At 39.1% G+C, this 22,289-nt stretch overlaps 2 protein-coding genes and 2 long non-coding RNA genes across 5 annotated transcripts in view; 2 read left to right on the top strand and 2 right to left on the bottom strand.

The window, feature by feature from the left end:
• Positions 1-22,289, top strand: part of LOC309717321 (uncharacterized protein) — a 113,050-nt gene that overhangs the window by 4,618 nt on the left and 86,143 nt on the right. The gene's annotated exons all lie outside the window — the stretch shown is intronic.
• Positions 1-22,289, bottom strand: part of LOC309717400 (histone H1-like) — a 186,606-nt gene that overhangs the window by 113,423 nt on the left and 50,894 nt on the right. The window lies entirely within an intron of this gene.
• On the top strand, positions 15,336-16,911 carry LOC309691240. Its single transcript, XR_014271916.1, has 3 exons — positions 15,336-15,667; positions 16,187-16,306; positions 16,423-16,911. It is a non-coding gene; the product is annotated as an uncharacterized lncRNA (long non-coding RNA).
• LOC309689044 lies at positions 16,993-21,949 on the bottom strand. 2 transcript variants are annotated; one of them, XR_014271235.1, is made up of 4 exons: positions 21,677-21,949; positions 21,366-21,471; positions 18,196-18,414; positions 16,993-17,585 (listed from the first exon to the last, which is right to left on the bottom strand). It is a non-coding gene; the product is annotated as an uncharacterized lncRNA (long non-coding RNA). The 2 variants fall into 2 exon arrangements; XR_014271236.1 differs by lacking the exons at positions 21,366-21,471; positions 21,677-21,949 and adding an exon at positions 19,388-20,032.

Genomic DNA, 22,289 nt, shown 5'->3' with positions numbered 1-22,289 from the left:
CTTGCACTGCTGTAACTGGAGCCTCGTCATCTTGTCTCTCTATATACTGGACTGTATGTAACGGAGATGACAATAAGGTTTACTTTGACTTCAGCAGCAAGCAGGCATACCGAGGACTCTCACGCTCACTTTTCGCGTATAGAATTTTGAAAAAACATCAGTGCAAATTATAAGTCTGTATCATAATGTCTGGTGTTTTCGTGTTTGTTGTTTTGTTTTTATTTTGTTTTATTTTGCGAGTTGGTTATTAGATGCTGCTCCAGCCAGCCAGTGAATCCTCCGCCGACCCTCCCTGTGCCGCAAGCAGCAGGCACACCTCGCAAACGGAGGGCGCCCTTACTCCCAGCAAATGGGTGATAGAAAACCGATCTGTGCCTATGCCATTCCTAATATGCGCTGGCTGATGCTGAGCACACATTGATATATTGTGAACCTGGCCAAGCATAGAGTCCCACAGTTTATCCGTAATATGAAAAGTAAGGTCCTCTTCCCATTTAGATTTGATAGCAGCTACTGAAGACCATTGTAAATTGTAAATTAAACTGTACAAGGCTGATATTATGCCCCTTGAGGTTGGGTTGACCATTAAAAAATCATCTACTGGATTGTATGGAGGTATCTGGGGGAATTTTGCTGTCACACTCTGCATGTAGTGACTGGCCTGTAAGAAACGAAAAAACTGAGCTGCAGCTATGCCAAATTTGGTGGATATTTGAGAGAAACTTGCAAATTGTCCATCTTCATATAAGTCTGCAAGGGATTTTAGGCCCTTTCTATGCCAGATATGAAAAGGGCAGATAATGCCCTCAATGGCATTTAGTAATAATGAAGTGATTAGTGAGTCTAGAGATTTAAAAAAGGATTTTGGAATCAGGATAGGGAGGCATTGAAAAACATATAAGAATTTTGGAAGTAGCATCATTTTCACTGAGTTAATCCTACCTATTAAAGATAAGGATAATGCGGACCATCTGGACAGCATGTGCTTGCACTGTTCCAGCAGGGGGAGGAGATTCTTCTTAAACAAAAAATTAAATTGCTTTATGACACATATCCCAAAGTAATCAAAGTGATCTGTGACTATTTTAAAGGGAACATTTACCAAATCCAGATTTTGAGCCCTCTCGTTAATCAAAAACAGTTCACTCTTATTCATATTAATTTTGTATCCAGAGAGCTGACTAAAACCATTCAGTATATTAAGTGCAGCGGGTAAGGAGGTAAGTGGGTTAGAAAGAAATAGAAGAAGGTCATCGGCATACAGTGAAACTCTGTGCTCAATCCCCCCCTCCATATGCCTTTTATGTCCCCACTACCACGGACTGCAATTGCTAATGGCTCAATTGCAAGGGCAAAAAGCAAAGGACTTTAAAGGGCAGCCCTGTCTCATTCCGCAGTGGAGCTTAAAATGGTCAGAGTAGTGACAGTTAGTTAGCACTGAAGCCGTGGGGCTTGCGTAAAGAAGTTTGATCCATGAGCAAAATAAGGGGCCCATTGCAAACCTTTCTAAAGTAAAAAACAAATATTCCCACTCCACCCTATCAAAAGCTTTTTCCGCGTCCATAGCAATGAGGCATTCAGGCACAGCATGGCTGGGGGCATAGATAATATTAAAAAGTCGCTGTATGTTAAAGAAGGCGTGTCGATTTTTTATAAAGCCAGTTTGGTCGGGAGATATTATAGCAGGAAGAATTTTTTCCAGCCTGTGCGACAGTAACTTAGACAGAATTTTAACATCCGTGTTTAACAGAGATATAGGCCTATAAGAAGCACAGTCAGTCGGGTCCTTGCCGTAACACTGTGATACAAGCCTGGTAGCATGATGAAGGAAGTGCCCCAGAGTCTAGCGACTCTGTAAAAACTTCGCGAAGGAAGGGAGCCAAATCGTCCGAGAATTTTTTATAAAAGTCTGCAGAAAATCCATCAGGACCTGGAGATTTCCCAGATTGCATAGATGCTATTGCCGCCTGAATTTCCGCCTTTGAGATAGGGGCTTCCAGAGTCTAAGCTCTGGGGAGAGCAAGGGCATATCAATGGAGTCAAAGAAACCATGTAAATTTCTTACATTAACAGTAGACTCTGATGTATATAACTTAGAGTAAAACAAAGAAAAAATGTCATTAATCGCCTTCTGATCCCTAGTCACCACTCCATTGTCCGCCTTCACGCCAGTTATGATTTGTTTAGCCCTAATACCACGCAGATGGGTGGCCAAAAGCTTACCGGTCTTTCCACCATGTTCATAAAAATCGCTCTTGTTCCTAATCAGACATCCTTCCACTTGTCGAGTGGAAAGTAGATTGAGTTTGGTTTGTAAACTTAAGCATTCTTTATATAGCGCCGGTGATGGTGACTGAGCGTACTGCCTGTCGATGTTTAAAATCTGGTCTGAAATAAGCCTCTGTTCCCGCTGTGCACACTGTCTTTTAAATGCTGCCACTGAGATGATTTCTCCTCTCAGAAATGCCTTCAGAGCCTCCCACACCGTCCTGTTTGGTATACCAGGTTTTCTATTCTCGTTAAGAAAATTTTTAACTTTAGAAGAGATGTTAGAAACAAATTGTTCATCCGTGAGCAGCAATGGATCCAATCTCCAGAGCTTTCTCACAGAGTCGCAGCCCTGAAAAGCTATTTTGAGCACAAGGGGGGCATGATCAGAGACAGTAATACTTTCATAGCTGCAGGATCTAATACTATTAATTAGCAAATTGTCAATAAAAAATAATCTATTTAGTGTAGGTGTGGTGTACATGTGAGAAGAAAGAATAATGTCTACCAGTATTCCCTAAAACCGCCAGGGATCCGTGAGACTACAATCTTCCAGAAAAAACTTGATATAAGTTGCAGATTTATTAAGAGTAGCAGGTTTGGGGGATGAGCGATCTAAAACCGCATCCAAATAAAGATTAAAATCGCCCCCAAGAATCAATGAGTGAGTATTTAAGTCTGGGAGGTGTGAAAACAGGCGTTGAAAAAATTGCACATAATCAAAATTGGGTGCATAAAGATTGGCCAAAGTCACAGACCTGTCGCAGAGTTTGCCAGACACTATTATAAACCGTCCATTTTTGTCTGACACAACAGTAGATGGAACAAATGGGATGTTCCGATCGATAAGAATAACTGTACCCCTAGCCTTTGCTTTAAAATTAGAGTGAAACAACTGTCCTGACCAACATTTTGCCAAGTGTGAGTGATCCGAATCCTGCAAGTGAGTCTCTTGCAAAAAAACTACCTCGGGCTTAAATTGCTTCAGGCGTGATAAGACTCTCTTTCGCTTTATTGGGTGGTTCAACCCCCTCACATTCCAGCTAACAAAGGTAAGGTTACCACTCATCAAGGAAGTCCCACATTTTTATGTGCAGAGTTGCCCAAGGAGGGTAGGGAGGGTAGGGAAACAACAACAAAAAACATGACAACCAACCCCACCCCAGAAAGAAAATGCAATACAATAACATATCACTGTGTAAAAAAAAACTAAAACAATACCACCCACCAATATCACCCCAGCAGATTGCATTAAAAAGAAACCGCGTGAGCCCCTGCTTTCTTCCCATATTAATCAAGAACTCCCCGAACCACTAGCATCATACCTGCACCCTTGAACATTAGCCACTAAACTCGAGCCAGGGTCTCAGTTTTCAGGACACGGAGAAGAGAAAGAAGAAAGAACAAAAACAATTCAGCCAAACAACGAACCAGTTTTACCTTAAAATGAACAGCAAAGAACACATTGCTATGCCAACAACGCGGCTGTATAGTGTCAGTCAGAACGAGGACGCCACTTAGGCTAGTCTGACCCGTTATAGTTGTAAATTAGGGTGAGTGCTCTAACGGGCTACAGTGTCCAACTCAGGATGGAGAGCTTTGGTTTTCTTCCATGGTTTGAATGAAGTGAGAGGCCTCCTCAACTGACTCCAATCGCCGGATTTTCCCATCTGGAAGAGTAATGCGGAGCCTGGCGGGGAAGAGGAGGGAAGGACGGAGGCCTCTCCGGTATAACTCGGCCATAACATCCTTATGCTGGGCTCGCTGCTTCTGGATGTCGGCGTTGTAATCCTCATAAAACTGGAGTTTATGTCCGCAGTACTCCAACGTCCCTCAGCGTCTCCATGCTTCCCTCATCAGCAGCTCCTTAATCTGGAAGCAGTGGAAGCGGATAATGACTGAGTGCGGCCTCCCATCAGGGCCCGGTTTGGGCATAAGGCTACGGTAGGCTCTGTCAAGCTCTGGGGATGGGGCGTGGGGGGGGGGGGGGGTGGCAAAGTTTGTGCGCCGAAGATCTCCACCAGCAGCCGGAAAAAGAACTCAGTTGGCCGTGGACCCGGCTCCACTGATTCCGGCAAACCCACCAGATGGATGTTCTACCTTCTGCTTCTACTCTCCAGCTCGGAAAGTTTAGTTTTGAAAAGTTTGTTTTCCTCCTGTAGTGAATTATACTTAGTTTCGAGCGCTGCCAAACGCTGAACAACATCCGCTGCGTTCGCTTCAAGCTCAGCAATACGTAGTTCTTGATTTGCAACTTCCGCTTGAATCTTGTCCAGCTTACATCCGATGTAGGCTATGGCTGCGGCTATGGCTGTTCTGTGCTATTTGAGCAGGGCGACAAGCGCTGGGTTCAGGGCTGCACTAGCATCCTCTGCTGCGCCAGTGTTAGCACAACTCTCGGCAGTAAGGTTTTTCTCGGTTTGTCTCCTTCCCTTGGACATCCTTCCAATGTGACACTCATAAATGACCCGAAAAGTTTGTGTCTAACAGCAAAATGGGGCTCAGAAAGTAAAATTTTAAAAAAGTTAGGCAGGTGCTAGTGGCCAACACACCTTACTCCCTTGCCGGAAAACAGAAGTTGGTCTTCATCTTTGGTTTGTGCTGTCAACCTTATGTTGATACCTGAACACAAAGACAAAGATCGTATTTGTGTCCTCATTAGGGCAGGAATTTGTGTTGGTGTCTGAGAATGTAGCTTATAGGTTTATATTGTTAAAAGGTAATTACGAGACAATGCACTTCAGGTCATCTTACAGACAAGTGCAATTGTAACAAGTAGCATGACAAATTACTTTCTCCTCGGAGTAATGTACTGTATTACTTTTTAAAGAAAAGTTTTCTGTATAACATATGTGATACATAACTTTACAAAAAGGGAGAAATACCTCCAATATGCACAAACTTTTAACCACACAACATGCAACTTGTTTGCACAAATGTAATGACTTTGATATGCTGCTTAGCTATGGTGGTAATTCTCAAAGCGGAGCCAATGAGAACTGTTAAGGTTTCACATATTGAGGAAGGAGAGTACAAACAACCATTGGTCCAGAAGAGCTTGGTCAAACAATTGATTTTAATGAATACACACGTGGGAAGACCAGTCTGTACGCAGACAGGGATTGATCTTCGACTTAATCAAAGCATACACAGATTTTTATAGCATCAACCACAATGACTTTTAACACGGTTTAAAAGAACATTGTCTTCTATCTCATCTGGAACACGAGCCCCACATCCTGCCAGATGCTGTTCCTCTTTCCAGAGACAAACATGACCAATTTCTCACCTATAAATGATTCTCTCTAACTGAGTGTGTGTGTGTGTGTGTGTCGTCCTCAAATGCTCTCTCAATTCACCCGTTGCACTTCTGACCTTTCACCAGAACCGAGGCTCATCCTTAGATACAATAACCTAACTGAAACTATATGTACTATGTTGAATAAATGTTTTAATCAAGAACCTCTACTAAAAGCTTAATAAAAGAATATAAAAGTATAACAGACAATTTGAATAACCTAGTAATTCAAATAGCCTCGTCTAACCTCAGAATAACTTAGACTCTGCTTTCACTTCTGCAAACTCTCTGCAACTTCCTGTCAACTCCTGCCTGCAACTTAGTCTTTCTGAAAGACACACACACTGTTTAAACATCTGAATGCAATATCAATGCTGCCGATTATATTATTAATGCAATAGTAATGATGATGATTATTTACCAATAGCAGTAAAATAATTTCCCTGATCCACAGAACCCACTGAGAATTCAGGAGAAAACAGATGAGTCAAAGGAATCAATTTGAAAAGTGATAATGATAACAGCATTGGAATTGCTAAATTCTTATCACTTTCCATCCTTAACCCTTTAAAGCCGGTCGGAGCGGGCACGCTCTGTTTTGCGTAACTATTTTTAAATCCCGGTAGCTCTGCAACCACGTAAGCTAGCGCAATCATTTTTTTTTCATATGAAACTGGAGGAGTTGCACTTACATCTTACGCCATCAGCTTGTCCTAGGTCACAGTTTCCTTCCACATATAGCTTTGCAAAAACTGCATAAAAAGCACTTGCAGCAACAAAAACATAATATTCCAGAAACACGCTTTCATAACACTTCCTACGTTGGAATAGACGTCAGCGCAAACTTTTGCATGTCCGCCATTACCTGCCAGAAACCGGAAGTGACGTCATTTTCGCGGAAATGTAGTTTTTTTTCCCATCAGGGCCTCAGGGCCTATACTGGTGTTTTTAAAAGTTATCTTTGACTTTACGACTTTCTGTGTCGTTTCTGGGATGCTTAGGACTCATATTGCACTGCTGGAAATAGTTTATTTTGATGCATATGCTGCTTTTTTGCAAATTTGCAATATAATATTTATTTTCGTTTTTCCTGCAGTATATAAAAATTGGTGTATTTCAAAAATAAAACTATGAAGACACTCAAAATAAATTTCCTGTGGTAGGAAACTATTTTGTGCAACTTTTTTGTATTTACAGTTTTGAGGGATAAGCCTCTTAAATTTCTCTAACTAGAAATATATGTTAAAAAAGCAAAAACGATTTTCAATTTTTTTGTAGTTTATTGCACTTTTTTGCAATTTATGTAATTACTATGCACCTAATGAATACGTATTATTAAAATCTGGGCTATAATTGTTGTATTGATGTATAGCAACTTGAAATGCTCCCAAAACTGGCACCACACCATGTAAAAACAGATGATTTTTGTTAGAGAGACTTCTGGATGTTATTCAGGATGTCGCCATAGACAAAGTTGAACAGCGCCTCCTTTGACTTGGTTCCATCCAGCTGCACAACATCAACAGCTGATGCCTCCATGATGTTCTTATGTTTCATGTAGCTCTGGCGGACTTGGTTCTATGGTAGGTCTTAAAGGGTTAATAGTGATGGGATTTCCAGCTCTTTTTAGAGAACCGGCTCTTTCAGCTCGGCTCACTAAAAAGATCCGGCACTTTCGGCTCTTCAGGTTGTTTTGTTGCTTTAATTCATTTATTATTAACAACAATATAAAATTATGCACAAAAGGAATTACTAATGTAAAAAAAAAAACCCGTGGTTTTATTTATATATGTTTATATATAAATATATACAGTGATATATAGAGCCGACTCACTTCAAAGAGTTGGCTCTAGGAGCCGTTTCGTTCACGACCGACACATCACTAATCCCTAAGCATGACACAGTGTGAGCCTCCAAAAGGTGATTCTGTTCATCTGAATGTAGCGTTTTGTGGGAGAAACGTTTCATCAATCATCCACGATCGCCCACAGTAACAAATGTGGGTGATCATGGATGAGTGACGAAAGAGTTGGGAGTTCGCCTTGTATCAGAAGGTTGCCGGTTCGAGCCCCGGCTTGGACAGTCTCGGTCGTTGTGTCCTTGGGCAAGACACTTCACCCGTTGCCTAATGGTGGTGGTCAGAGGGCCTGGTGGCGCCAGTGTCCGGCAGCCTCGCCTCTGTCAGTGCGTCCCAGGCTGGTAGAAACCAGATTAAGGAACTGACCTCCCAGCCCATTGTTCCTTCACTGGGCTGGTATCAGTCATTATGCAATGTACTGTTTATAAGATTAGGGAAACCTGCAGTCAGCTGAGACTGAAGAAGCCACTTGGATGAGTGACGAAACTTTTCTCCCACAAAATGCTACGTCCAGATGAACAGAATCAACTTTTGGAGATTTACTTACCTGGATGATTGAGCATGCATCAAGACGACACAGTGTGAGGGCTTGGAGGTGTGCTGCCTCCTCCCTGGTAGCTGTTCTGTTCAACTAAGCTACTGTCCAAAAATTATCAAAGAAAGTCTTCTTCTGTAGACATGTTACATTAAACATGGCAAAAAAATTCCTTCATAATAATGAAGGTGCTTTTTATATGAACCTGCATTAGTAAGACAATGGTAATATCAGAGTAACTCTTTCAATCAGTGTCAATGCTTTTTGCACACAAAGGCGATGGAGCAAAACTAGTAAAAGTGTTTCCATTTCCATGGCCATTTGGGATCTGTCATGAATCCTCACAGTGCACATCCCAGAACACAACAGTTATGAAAAATAAAAAACACATTTTGTTCTTGTTTCTTAACATTTCCACACTAAAGCACTTGAATGTGTGACAACTTTTGTTTACTGTCAGACAAGTAGAAGCTCTTTAACTACTTACTCATGGGTAAAAAATTCAGAATGACATGACATGGTTTTCAGCTGTTCCAAAAAGAGCCATACGCCACAGCTCTGTTTTATTGATTAGGCTAGGGTGACACTTGGTCATTGCCTGTGTTTCAAACATTTTAAAGCTCAGATTTTGATGTTAACGTATTATTTGTATTATTTTATCATATTTAGGAGTTGAGTTTTGCTTTTTTGATCTTCTCCCATTTCATTCACTGTCGCTGTAGGCCTTTTGAGACCATCTTAGCAGATCTCCTGCCATTGGACTTCCAGGACTACCAGCTTTCTTGGAGTTACCTTTGTCCACAAGGGTCTATCTGAACATAGACGCAGCTCTGTTCTTCACTGAACGTACCCCACAATATCAGTGTTCTGGAGTGCTGACTTATTTTGTAGTACGGCTTCTTTGATATCTATTTCCAAACTGTTACACTATATATTTTTGCTGCCGAAACGAATAGTGTTTTTTTTAGGTTTCCATTGGAGATTGATAAAAAACAGTTTCTGTGATCCTGTAACCCTAACCCTTTAAGTTTTATCCATTTTTGGCAGTTCACTGGAAGCAAATGCTGTAGGCAGGATAACAAAGAGAGACAAACAAAATTGACAAACTTTACAGCCTAGACCAGAGGCCAGAGAACGTAACTGTGACTCTTCTAGTGGGATGCTAAATGCAGATATTTATATTTACAGTATAATACTGCATGTACAGGTAGCTGTGTTGTGAACTGTAACTGAATATTAGAGAATCTCAGAGAAATTAAATGTATTTATTTTTTGAATTTATCAATCATAAAACTGTCTATTTTGAAGGCCTTTTACGATAACGACTTTTTGTTGGTCGGTATATTGCCCCATAAACAATTGCGACAAGTTATGTCATTGTCATTTTAAGACCATTTTATGTCTTTGAATGTATAATCATAATATAACACCATAATAATGCAAGATCTACACACTTTCAATTGACAAACCAACATCTAATTCTTAAAGTATGTAGATCATTGAAATTATGAAGCAAAATATTAGATACCTGAAATACTTGACTAAATAGTAAATTTTCTAATAAATAGAAAACAATGTTATTTAATGTTATTGTTTTGTTGTCATTATATTTTATTTTTGTAAATATAATGGCAGATAAATTACATCATCAACAATTATTGAGGTCATGTACATGTATTGTGTGTTAAGTCGATATATCGATTATTGTGACAGGCCTACTGTTTTGGTATCATAACGAGCTTGTCAAACATGCATGACCACTAAGCAATGTCTAAGCAGTAGTATTGGTCTGAATGACAACAAACATAACTAGTGTTTTGGAAAATCTGTTAGAAAACAATTATTATTTCAATAATTATGATTAGCATGTGACACAGACACTGCATAAAAAACTACAATAACAAATACTTACTTTAGGAGGATGGGAGAGGGCAGCATGAGGTTGAGACTTTGACATCTGTAAGAAACAAAGTCATGTATTACAGACAAGTCACTTAAAAATACATTAATGTGGCAGACTGTTCCCTGTTCAGATGCAGTGTATAAGTACAATCAGGGCTGTCACAACAATTGGGTGGGGCCAAGTGGCTGCAACCCTAGTTACAATGTGTAGGTATATATAATTACATATAATATATGTGAATAAAGCAAGAATCTGTTTAGGTTAGTCACTGTGCTGACTGATGCTTGCTAGGTTTATATGATTGCAAACTGCACAAAAACAACAACAGCAACAACATTAATGACAATGACAAACAAAATTACTTACATTTATGTAAATCTCACATCAGGAAGATCTGCATTCGATTTCATGGGCTGAAATAAATAGGCAGAAACATTACTGCTAAAAAAATAAAAAACAAAAACTCTGAAAAGCCAAAAAATTACTTAAAAAGCAAGGAAATGTGGAACATTGTAATTAGCGAACATTAATAAAGCATAACTGTTCTTTGTTTCTAACCTTGGTAAGTACTCTACGGAGCCCCTCTGATGACATGGTCCAAAAAATAAATAAGTTGTGGCCACGAAATATCATTTTGAGGCCACGAAATAGGTATAACGTGCCCACGAAATACTTATTTGTGGCCACGAAATAGGTATAACGTGCCCACGAAATACTTATTTGTGGCCACGAAATACTTATTTGTGGCCACGAAACACTTGATGATATATATATATATCATCCCAGGGCACATTCACTAGAACCTGCGTCAGCCATAGTACGGAGTCCTTGCTGTTGGTGATGTCCTTAAGGTGAGTGTATTATATTTTACATTTATTTCATATTGTTATCCCGCAATTCGGCAGTTATTTATTCAGACTTATATTGTTACTATGTTCTAAATGGTATCTTGTGTTCTGGGGGCCTCTGGATGTCTGGAGTTTTGATCTCCTGCATACCTGCTTCATGCCCTGGAGGACGGGGCTGTGGCCCCCCCACACCCTCTAGCAGATCATTACATGAAGGAACCTTTTAAAAAACAAAAAACAAACACGTCCATGCTCACAGGTGTACACACGGGTGATCACACCCACAAACTACACCCTTCTTGGCTCCTACCTCAAAGCACACTGTGTTCTGTTGATCTTATGTGCTGCACAATAATGTTTAATATTTAGTATTTACTGTCATATTCCCATATATCATTGTGATGTTGTTTATTCTATTACTCTTGTTCTCTTCTGCTTGTTTTCTTTTTTCTTTCTCAGCAGGTGACCCAGGTGATTGATATATGCATTTTTTTTCCCTTTTTTCTTCTTTTTTTTCTTTTTCTGCTCATTCTGTTGGTTTTTGGTTTTTGCCCTTCTCCCCCGTCCCTCTTCTCAGCTGTTTCTCTTTCCCTCTTTCTTTCTCCCCTTCTTTCCCCCAGTCAAGTCTGTCCCGTATTCAGTAAGTGAAAATAAAATAAACAATAAAAGGTGAATCAAATGGACCATTATGGCAAGGCTGGGATGGTCAATTTGGTAAAGTAAATCCGTTTAAAAAAAATAAATAAATAAATAAAATAAATAAATAAAATAAATGGTATCTGCTGACGTTTCAAATGTTGTATCCTCATGTTGTTACTACACGTTGTTTTGTTGTGCTAATATGTAGCCGTAAACTCATTTTTAACTGTAGGACGTGCGGCGGCCCCGCAGCACACTTTCAAAGTAGAGCAAGGCTGAAGGCTACTAATAAACGAGGTATGTTCAACATAAAACCTTAGTTCTCTGTGTCACGAAGGTGTCTCTCTTTTACCCTGGCCACATCACCATACTAGCTGGTGCAACTAATCTGGTCTGGACAATAATAACAGTTTTAGATGGAAAGCATCTTAAAATTTTGCTGAACATCTCCTTTGAAAGTAGCATCATGTGAGTCACACTTGTTAAGGTAATACATGCTAAATGAGCCGTAGCTTTCAATGCATCACCGGATGAAGCCTTGCAGTTACAGTAGCTCACATTGCCAAGGGAACTAATAAAGCATACAGTGATCGGAATGATTTTGTATTGATGCAGGTTGTCATTGCTCATACTGAACTACTTAAACTCCAAGTAGACAATCGCTCCATTCCTCATTACCATAGATAATATCTAAGTAATAAAACAATCATTATCAAATTCTGATTTGCCATAGATAAAGTGATTTTATAGGTAGGCTATCATGTAAAAATCTGCTACATAAAATTTGTAACTGAGTGTAAAAATACTAATTTCATTTTCATGTGGTTTAGAGGTCAGCTATGGATACTCGGCTGCGAGAATTCTTAACAGAGCGTAAAGTTGAAGAAGATGTGATCAAGAAACTTGAAGATGAGAATGTAAGCCACTGCAGCTGTTGCTGTGTGCGTGCATGTGTCTGTGTGCTTGTTTTTGAACGGAGAGCCGCAATCCACAATTTACTATGCACATTCTAAAAAAATTTATTGAATTTCATATTTTTGTTTAATCAGTGACATTAATTAATGACATGATATGTTTAAAGAGTAATTTAAAAAGTAATTTTTGTTCATTTTATGTTGGACAAATGTGTACCACATTACCAAAAGTATCTGTTATCGAAAGTAGATAGCAAAAAACAACTCTAAAATATGCAGTTGTATGTATTCATTGTTTTTTTTAATATTGACAATTTTATTAATTTGTTATTTATATTTTTCAGATTGATAAAACTGTCATTCCCTTAATGACAGACAATGACCTGGCAAAGTACATCCCCAAAGTTGGCGACGTCACCATCCAGGAAAGAATCTATACTCTCAAGGCTATGACAAAGACTGACAGGAGCTGAGGGAATGCCTCCTAAAAAGAAATTGTCTCAGTGGGCAGAAAATACAAATGCAAAACGAACAGTGAGACGAATTAAGGTTGGCTGGATGGATTTTGATGAGGAGAAGGGTGGGTTCAAACAGGTGAAGTCTGTAAGTGGTGGTGGAACAAGGCATTTATCTGTAGATAAAAATGAAACAGTGTCAAATATCAAACTTATGGCTGAAAATCTGTTTTTCCCCAATGGCACCTCAAAAAAAACCAAAAGTCTTTCACACTATTCAACTCATATTGAGAGCTCACAGATGCATGTGGATGCTTCCAGTACAGTTGATGAGTTGTATAAGCAAAGTAAAGTCAAAATTCTGCGACTTTATCTGTGTACCAGAAAGAAAACACAACAGCAGCCCCAAGACGTAGAGGCCGATCATGCAATAACCCAGCCCTCTGTGGTAGATCTCACTGGCAATGAACCTAATCAGGCCGCTGATGATCTGTTGGTGGAAAACATAAATTCAGAACCATCAAACTTTGTAATTAATGATGGAGCTTCCATAAGTGGATATTTGGAACTGAATGACACATTACCATGGGATGGTCTGCCAAATATAGGTGAAAGTGAAGATTCTGATGCAGTTGTTATTATTAGTGGGGGTAACAGGGTGGATATTAGTGTGGTTGAACTAAACCCTGAAACACTGTTTACAGAAAAAGAGTCTGATCCACCTCATCACACATTGTCTCTCTCACCGGGGCTAACAGGAGAGGCCAATATTCCTTACCAAGCACCCCCTGAACCACGATCTTGATCTGTAATACTGACTGTTAGAAGAGGTCATTGTCTTACTGATTTGATCAGTGCCTTTAAGGACTCAAACATTATTTCATCTGAGGTCAATATCAAAATGTTGTTACCAAATGGAGAGCTTGAACAGGGGGAAGGAAGTGGTGTTTTGCGGGACTGCCTGACAGAATTTTGGATGGATTTCTATGACAGCTGCACATTGGGAGTTGAGGTAAAAGTCCCATTCATCCGGCATGACTTTCAGTGTGAAGAATGGCAGGCTATAGCTAGAGTGTTTGTTGTAGGGTGGAAACAAGCTGGTTACTTCCCAGTGAAGCTTGCAATACCCTTTCTGGAGGAGATATTGTACGGCTCGACAACCAGTTGTTTAAAAGATTCCTTTCTTTTGTACGTCTCACAAGAAGAGCGATCTGTTCTCCTGAAGGCTTTGGATGACTTCAATTCAGTGGATACAGATGAATTGCTGGAAGTACTTGATGCACATGAGTGCAAGCAGGTTCCTACCAAGGACACACTGCTCCCTGTTTTGGCACAGATAGGACACAAAGTACTTATTCAGGCCCCAATGTTTGTAATCAAGTGCTGCCGTCCCGTTGTGGGTTCTGTAGCTGGTTTACTCCCACCAGAAGGACTGTATCATTTCATTGCAGAAAAAAAACCGACTGTAAAACCAGTGAAGGAGCTTCTAATCTTTCCAGAGGAGATGACAGCTGCCCAGTCAACAGTTTCTCATTACCTGAAAAGATACATTGGAGAAATTGATTTCAATTATCTTCAGCTTTTCCTGCGGTTCTGCACAGGATCCAATCTGTTGGATAAAGCCATACTAATTGAGTTCATAGAAACTACAGATTTCCTCCGCAGACCACAATCCCACACATGTGGATGTGTACTAAAGCTGCCCCTTGGTTATCACAGCTATCCAGACTTTCGCAGTGAATTTAACAGCATTCTCGCAAGCTCTATGTGGGTGATGGATGTGGTGTAGGTCAGTGTTACCCAACCTTGGTCCTCAAGGCACTCTGCCCTACACGTTTTAGGTTTTCCACCCTAACAGTTCATAGAAACACGGGTGTAGTTAACAGTAACATGAAGGAATGAATGTGAATGTTCAATAGACTGGGTGGTTCTCTTAACAGTGTAGCCCGTTGTGCCTTTTTAATGTGCAGCCTTTTCATCTGGTCAGTAATTGCTTTCTTAGTTTCTCCCCCCAATTAAAATAGTAAGCTAAAGGGAATGTTCAGGTTTTTTGAAGTGGAGTTACCTGTAGTAGACAGCACTTAGCACTCTGACTTTGCAGAAGCAGCAGTGAGTGTTGGGGACAAAATAAGGCAACAAATTGCTTGGGGAATGAGACCACAAAACAACACCAGTTGAAAATACATATACATATATAAATAACATTTTCAGTGCTTCACCTGGTAGGAATCCGTACACTAAACATAGAAGTGCATCTGTTCCTGCTGCACACATTGTTACTGTGTTTCTGGTTAGTGCCAAAATAAATTACTAATTTTAACATTCTAATACTTTTTTTACTACAGGAAGAGTAACAAATATTTCCAATATAGCATACAGTAACAGTTCTACAAACTGGAAGATTGCTGAGTGCTGTCTACTGTATATACATACATAAGTACAACACATTACAAATACCATATTCCAACTGATTAAGCATGTTCTATATTAAAGTATTTCAGATTTTTGCAGAAATCTTAATAGAAAAAAGAATGTGAAACTTTATGTTCCTAATGTATGGTGGCCCTGAGAGGCCAAACGGACTGCAACTTCAGAAAACACTTGCAAAAAGAAAAATGCTGCAAAAAGGAAAACGCTGCAAAAAGAAAGACGCTGCACTGCAACTTCAAGAAAAAAGCTGCACTGCAAAAAGAAAAAAGCTACAAAAAGAAAGACGCTGCACTGCAACTTCAAGAAAAACGCTGCACTGCAAAAAGAAAAATGCTGCAAAAAGAAAAAACGCTGCAAAAAGAAAAGCGCTGCAAAAGCACGCAAAGCACAACGGAAATAGGAAAAAAGACAACAGAAATGTTCCTGGGGAGACAATAACCCGACGGACCAGTTGCACGAACCAAAACATGCTAACCAGTGCGCTAGGACTGGGACACACTTCAAAGAAGTGGAGGAGAGGTAAATGTGTTGTAATCTCATGATTCTAATAATACTACAGATATGTTTGCAGTGTTTGGGAGTAACGAAATACATGTAACACTGTCACGTATTTAAAATACGAGTAACTGTATTCCGTTACAGTTACTGTGTAAATAGGTGGTATTCAGAATACAGTTTTTTTGTTGAAATAAATAGATTACACATCATTATTTTCCTATTTCGTATGTTAGGCTATGCCCTCTCTATTTTTTGTTAATTCCACTCTGGTGGAAACCCAAACAAAACAAGCATTAAGAGGCTCTAATGCCTGTGTCTCAGTTTCGCGGCCCATGCCACCTCTACTTGCGGCAGTATAATGACATGACAAAATATTTTCAATAATTATTGTTCAAAAAATTATTTAATATTAAGGCAATAGGCAGAGTATTACAGGCATATCGATAAAGGATGTGCCCTCATGTAGTCATGTATTTTTTTAAACGCTCTGGAACAGCATCCTTCACTCTTCTTCTCATTCATTTGCTACACTGAGACCAGGCTGACAGCTGATCTTCTTGAGAACATCTTCCATGTGCAATTTGGTCCACCTGGCAGCTCTAGGCGTCAAGAGGAGACGAGTACTAAGCTACTGGCAAGACTATCTGCTTTCTGTAGAAGGTATTAAATTTGGTTGAAAAGGTTGAAATGAGTACATTTATGTCAGCAAAGTGTAATGGCACCTTTTTCCTGTTTATTATCATTAGAAATAACTTTTATTCTCTTTACATTTTCAGAGAGAAATGGAAGTCTGTCTCTTGAAGACATCCTTATGTTTGCAACTGGACTGAGAGAAATTCCTCCTGCAGCAATTCAGCCAAAGCCACAACTTCTTTTCCAGACCACTTCACGCTTCCCTGTAGTAGATGTCTGTGCAAATACTATCAAAATCCCAGTGCTACACAGTTATGAGGACTTCCAAGAAGCCATAGATTATGGCATCCAGAACTCTCCTGGGTTTGGGCTTCCCTAAGGTCCAAGTCCTTTTGCTTTTAAGCCACATTTATGGTTTTAGCAAACATTTGAAGTTTGTGATTTTAAAATCTGAAAATTTTGTTTCTAATAATTTATAATAATTTGTGTAAATCACATAAAGTTTAATGCATCGCAGAAAGTTCAATCAGGTTTTGGAATTTCAAAAGCATAGTATCATAGTGGGACAGTTGAACAAGTTAGACATATTTCACTGTGTTAAGAAATTGCCAATGTAACAAAATAAAACATTTCTGAAGTATTCTAATGTACTGAGACACGCTAGTATAAAAACACAGGGGAAAAAATCTGATAAATTCAGTTAAAAGGCTTTATTTAATCAAACACTTCTGTGTTTGATTACATTTTTTTGTAAGATATGCAAGTTGTTCTTGGAGTTAAAAAAAGAAATAGGAAAAACCCACATAAATACAGGTCTCGCTGAATGCTTTTGTAAACCTTTGTTTGTAAAACAGATCTCCAAATTAATCAACGTGTTTGTTACAACACCTAATTAAAAGGAACAAGTTATTTTGTACAGTATGGTCTTTTGATTTCTTCAGGTCGAAAGCGTACACACTGAAAAGTTGACGGTAGTGAAACTATTTATATAAAAACTATGGTACTATTTTTTTCAATACTCATTAAAGTTGGTTTGTGACAATTAGTGTCAGTGGTAATTGTACCCACATCTAGCAGATGATTTTACATTGACTTCTAAAGTCCAGTCATATTTTTGAGTGTTATATAATTTTCAACTGCAGTAGTCCAGTTGACTGGTCGAGGGAGCTCACTCTGTCTTTCCAAGTTTGTGAAATGAACCTGGAGATTGTCGTCCCCACATAGACTGTACTGAGCAGGTAGAATGTCATCAAACTGGTGCAGGATGTCTTGAGGCACTTGGAATCCACACTCTCTTCCACCATACCTTAGGTCAGTCAGAAAAATGAACAAATTCAGTCACTTCTCCAGGTACTATCCTTCAAGGTTACAGCAAAAGCGCAAAGTCAATCTTATAATTAAAAGTCAGTTCTGGAAATTGTGATTTTAAAGAATCTTAATTATGCATATATCTACATTTGTCATTTTTAGCCAAGATGTGATCCAAAGTTAAAATATGATTGTCTAACTTTTTTTTTTTTTTTGGAAAAAAATATAAAAATAAAAAGTATGTGCATGAAGTCAGAGAACAGAACTAATGGCAAAACACAAGTGGCAGCTTTAATTTCTATTCAGCAAAAATGTGAAAACAACAAAATACACTATTCAATTGCTAAAGTGTGTGTAATACCTGCTGTGAGTAACAGTTAGGGAAAATTGTTAAACCTAAATGACATACTGCTTACTTAACTCAAGTGGTTAGGTCAAGAAAGAAAAGAGTGCACATAATGGATGGACTGTTCCTGAACCATTTTATAAATGAACAAAAGGTTTAATAACAGCAAGCTGGACAGGTATCCTGCACATACAATACACTATACTGAGGAAGAAAAATTTTAGTAAAACTATGAAATAAAATACATGGACTAAATACATACCTATGAGGCAGGTGATACATGGCTTCTGGTTTACCAGATGGACAACAAGATTGGCGCACAGGTCGGATGGTGTGAGTGTTCCAGAGATCTCTGTACTCGTCAAGCTCTTTTTGCAAGACATTGAGGAAGACATATCGTAGAAGGCATTTATGTTCATGACTGCCGTTGAAAAGATGCCTCTCCCTCAGGTCACTGAAGAGTTCAATCCAGAACTGAGTTCTAATGGTGGAATGACAAGGCATATAAAATTTAATAACACAAGTAATTCAATGTAATTGTCCTCTTTAAAAAAATAGTCGTAATCTTAAGAATATTGAAATGTGTGCAATTTCGTTCAAAGAAAAGCTTATTCACATGTTCTGAAGTGTTTCATCAATGCACTGCAGGAAGAAAAAAGCAACTTCACACAAATAACAAAATTTAACAAAATGATTAATCCTTCTGTTATTCCTGCATTTGGCGGTTGAACTTAAGAAAAGTTGTAATATACAGGTCTGTCCATATAAATGTACTATTTTGTTTCTACATGAACACTGAAGCTGTTATCACTTGTTAGATACCACACAGAAATCCAAAAGCTAGTGAAAACATCAGTATTTTTTTTTTTGGCACACAAAGTCGAAGAAATGTCTGAAACGAATGACCTCCTCTAACAAATTTCTGTCATGTTGGATCAATGTTCTTATATTACTCATATTACAGTTCTCAAATTTGAAGAAACCCTTGTTCTTTTATTTATATGACTCCCTACAGGTAAACTATTTGATCTAGATGTTAGTTTGGTACTACGTAGGCACACAAATTTGAATAAATTTTACTCAATTTTAAATACATCAATCTTCATAATTCATAATAATTTATTAAAATGTTGAATGTCAGTTTGTTTGTTGTTTTTTATAGTTCCTTTTTAGGACTTTTGTGGAATGTCTGAGTAGGAGTTTCTTTTTGAGTGTGTTGTTTTAATACAAACAAATGTCACTGGTATACCAAACCATTTATTATATTTTTTGAAGCAGTTGTGCATCATATGAGAAAAATGTGTAGGTGACTATGTTTTTCTTTGTTTGTTTGTGACTGTAATTTAATATTTGAGTATAAAACCCCACCCACAAAAAAAAGTATATCGCTGACCACGAAACACCTTCAGAACCATTCAATTTTAGTTTCAGAATATATTTTAAAAGCCATGTACCTTTGCTTTCTGAACGAAGACCACCAACTTTCAATCCGTTGATTTGTAGTTGAGGTACCATACATATGACTGTGGGCTCCTGCAAGTTCATCTCCATGGTCTGATCTTAAAGCACAGTGAATGGCTGCCATTGTGCCATTTTCTGTGCCACAGTCTGTACGAAGGCATGCTGGAAGTTGACCAAACCGTGACAAGCACTCCATATAATATTTTGCAATGATACCTGGGTCATTATTTGAGCTGCCACAGCTGAGCCACATAACTTTCCTTGAAAATCCATCGACACATGCACTAATAGCAACACCAAAGGGCTTCAGCTTATTATAACCATCCACATGCCACACTTGATTTGGTCCTTCTGAAAAATATCCTCTTCGAACAAACCTGCGTTTACAGCGACGCTTAACACCATATGGATCTAGTCTTGAGAGTATGTGCATTACATCATTTCTTTTAACTTTCAGATTATACTTTTGTCGCAGTGTCTGACACATGGATCTGTAACCCAGAAGCTGACCTGAGCCTCTCAGTTCTTGTGTAACAGTGGAAATGACAATGTCAGTGGGAGTAAAGTCTGTCCTTCTAGTCATTCCAGCATCTTTTAGCCTCCTCTTTAATGTTCTCAGACTCATACAAATATTATGCTTGTTTTCAGGAAAATCCAGGATCACTTCATATGTATGGCCCTCAGAGAAATACTTATTGATGATGTCTATGACTGAGACTGGGCCTAAGGTTGAAGAGAAAACATGAAAAGATAATTACGACCGCAGGAATCCACAAATGCACTTAATAAGTGTTTTTAAAAAAAATACCACATCTGAAACAAGTCTCAATAAACATGACTCAAGTATTTAATCTTCTTGATGTGTGCTTAAATAAAGGCCAGCAAAAGCTCAAAGAACATGGACCAGGATTCAGGACTTATCACTCTCATTAAGACCTCTATGCTGACAACTCAAAATGAGCAAAATTAGAGAAGTTAGAAGAATTTCGTCACTGTGTACATATGCCCTATTAAGTCATAAACTAGTTTTTAAAATTATGCCGTAGAACCGGTGGCAGGCTTAAACCAGAATACAGTTCTTAGTACCTACCAGTTCATGCCTTTGTCATGGTCTGTGGAATGCGTGATGCTCGGGTAGCCACGCCCCCGGGCTGGGCCATCACTAGCACACCTGCTCTCCATCCCGGTGATTACACGGAGATCCACTTAATCCGGCGCTGACGGATGCTCCACGCCAGTCCGTAGTCATCCCCACAGTGGTAACCAGACTTCCACGAAAAGTGTGCATTCTCTTCTGCTTGGAACTTTGTTTAACCTGCCTACTTCTGTCCAGATTTCTACTCGGCGTCTGCTACCTGCCTGTCCTCCGGCTCAACTGGATCTCGCGGCGCTCACCTGGCCCACTCGCCATTCCACGGACTTCCTGCCCCCACGGACTGCCACACTTCCCTCCCGAGCTCCCACGGTTCCGTTCTATCGTAAGCCCCTACTCTAACTCAGTCCTGATATGTTCTCCCCGCTTCCTGGCTCCCTAGTAATCATCTCCCCTTTCTATTGCATCCCCCCGCCGTCCCGATCCCGGCTTCCTCGTGTCATTGTTTCCCCGGATTTTTAGTTTCTGTTTTGCTCTCTACTTTCCCCGGGTCGCCTTTCGTTGTTTTAATAAAGTGTCTTTTTGTTAGCTCGGAGTCTGCGCCTGGATCCTTTCGTGCCCGCGCACCACGGCGCATGACAGCCTTTGCGTTTTTGGAATTCTGATTTATCTTTGCATACAGAGTCTTTAACAATACAAAAACCTTAGAATAAGGAAATGAATATAGTACTTTGGAATGGCACATGAATAATAATCCCCCCCCCCCAAAAAAAGTTTAACACGCACTACTAGAGCTACTGTGGTGTATATAAGTCATTATGAAGCAATTAAAAGGTGAGCAATAAATACTAGAACTTATAGGAAAGTGAAGTGCTTACCATTCTCTATAAAAGGTGCTAAAACTTGAATGTTAGTTCCACAGGACCCACAAAAAACTCCAATTTGCCCCACTAGCTGGATTCCACAATATGGACAATACATTGCCTGATGAAGACAATGCCAAATTAAAACCTGAACACATTAACTGCAATATTCCTTAATGACTTTGACTTGTTAGTATTTGTTCTCGAGTTTCAAAAAGCTTCATTTCTAAGGCTACATTAAACATTATCTTTGTTAGAATTATCTTTGAATATATATTCCAGATATCTGTAGTATTATTAGAATCATGAGATTACAACACATTTACCTCTCCTCCACTTCTTTGAAGTGTGTCCCAGTCCTAGCGCACTGGTTAGCATGTTTTGGTTCGTGCAACTGGTCCGTCGGGTTATTGTCTCCCCAGGAACATTTCCGTTGTCTTTTTTCCTATTTCCGTTGTGCTTTGCGTGCTTTTGCAGCGCTTTTCTTTTTGCAGCATTTTTCTTTTTGCAGTGCAGCGTTTTTCTTGAAGTTGCAGTGCAGCGTCTTTCTTTTTGTAGCGTTTTTCTTTTTGCAGTGCAGCTTTTTTCTTGAAGTTGCAGTGTAGCGTCTTTCTTTTTGCAGCGTTTTCCTTTTTGCAGCATTTTTCTTTTTGCAAGTGTTTTCTGAAGTTGCAGTCCGTTTGGCCTCTCAGGGCCACCGTACTAATGGGTTTAGAAGAAAAGTTGTCAATTACAGAGATTGGTTACATTGTAAAGAGGTTTGTATAACATTTTAGAAATAACTGTTATTTTATCCTGTTATTATATGCAAAATACAACCTGTTTTTGAGTATGGTGTATTTTGAAAGACACCAGTAAACCATTCTCATTTGTACAAAACTTTGTCCTCTCTGTTACATTCTATACATCTTTAAACATGAACAAGTCTAATGACACCGC

This window comes from Aulonocara stuartgranti (genome assembly GCF_965226115.1).
Source record: "Aulonocara stuartgranti genome assembly, chromosome: 2".
Taxonomy (NCBI): Eukaryota; Metazoa; Chordata; class Actinopteri; order Cichliformes; family Cichlidae; genus Aulonocara; species Aulonocara stuartgranti.
The sequence above is the reverse complement of the archived record's forward strand: the minus strand, read 5'-3'. Positions and strand labels throughout refer to the sequence as shown.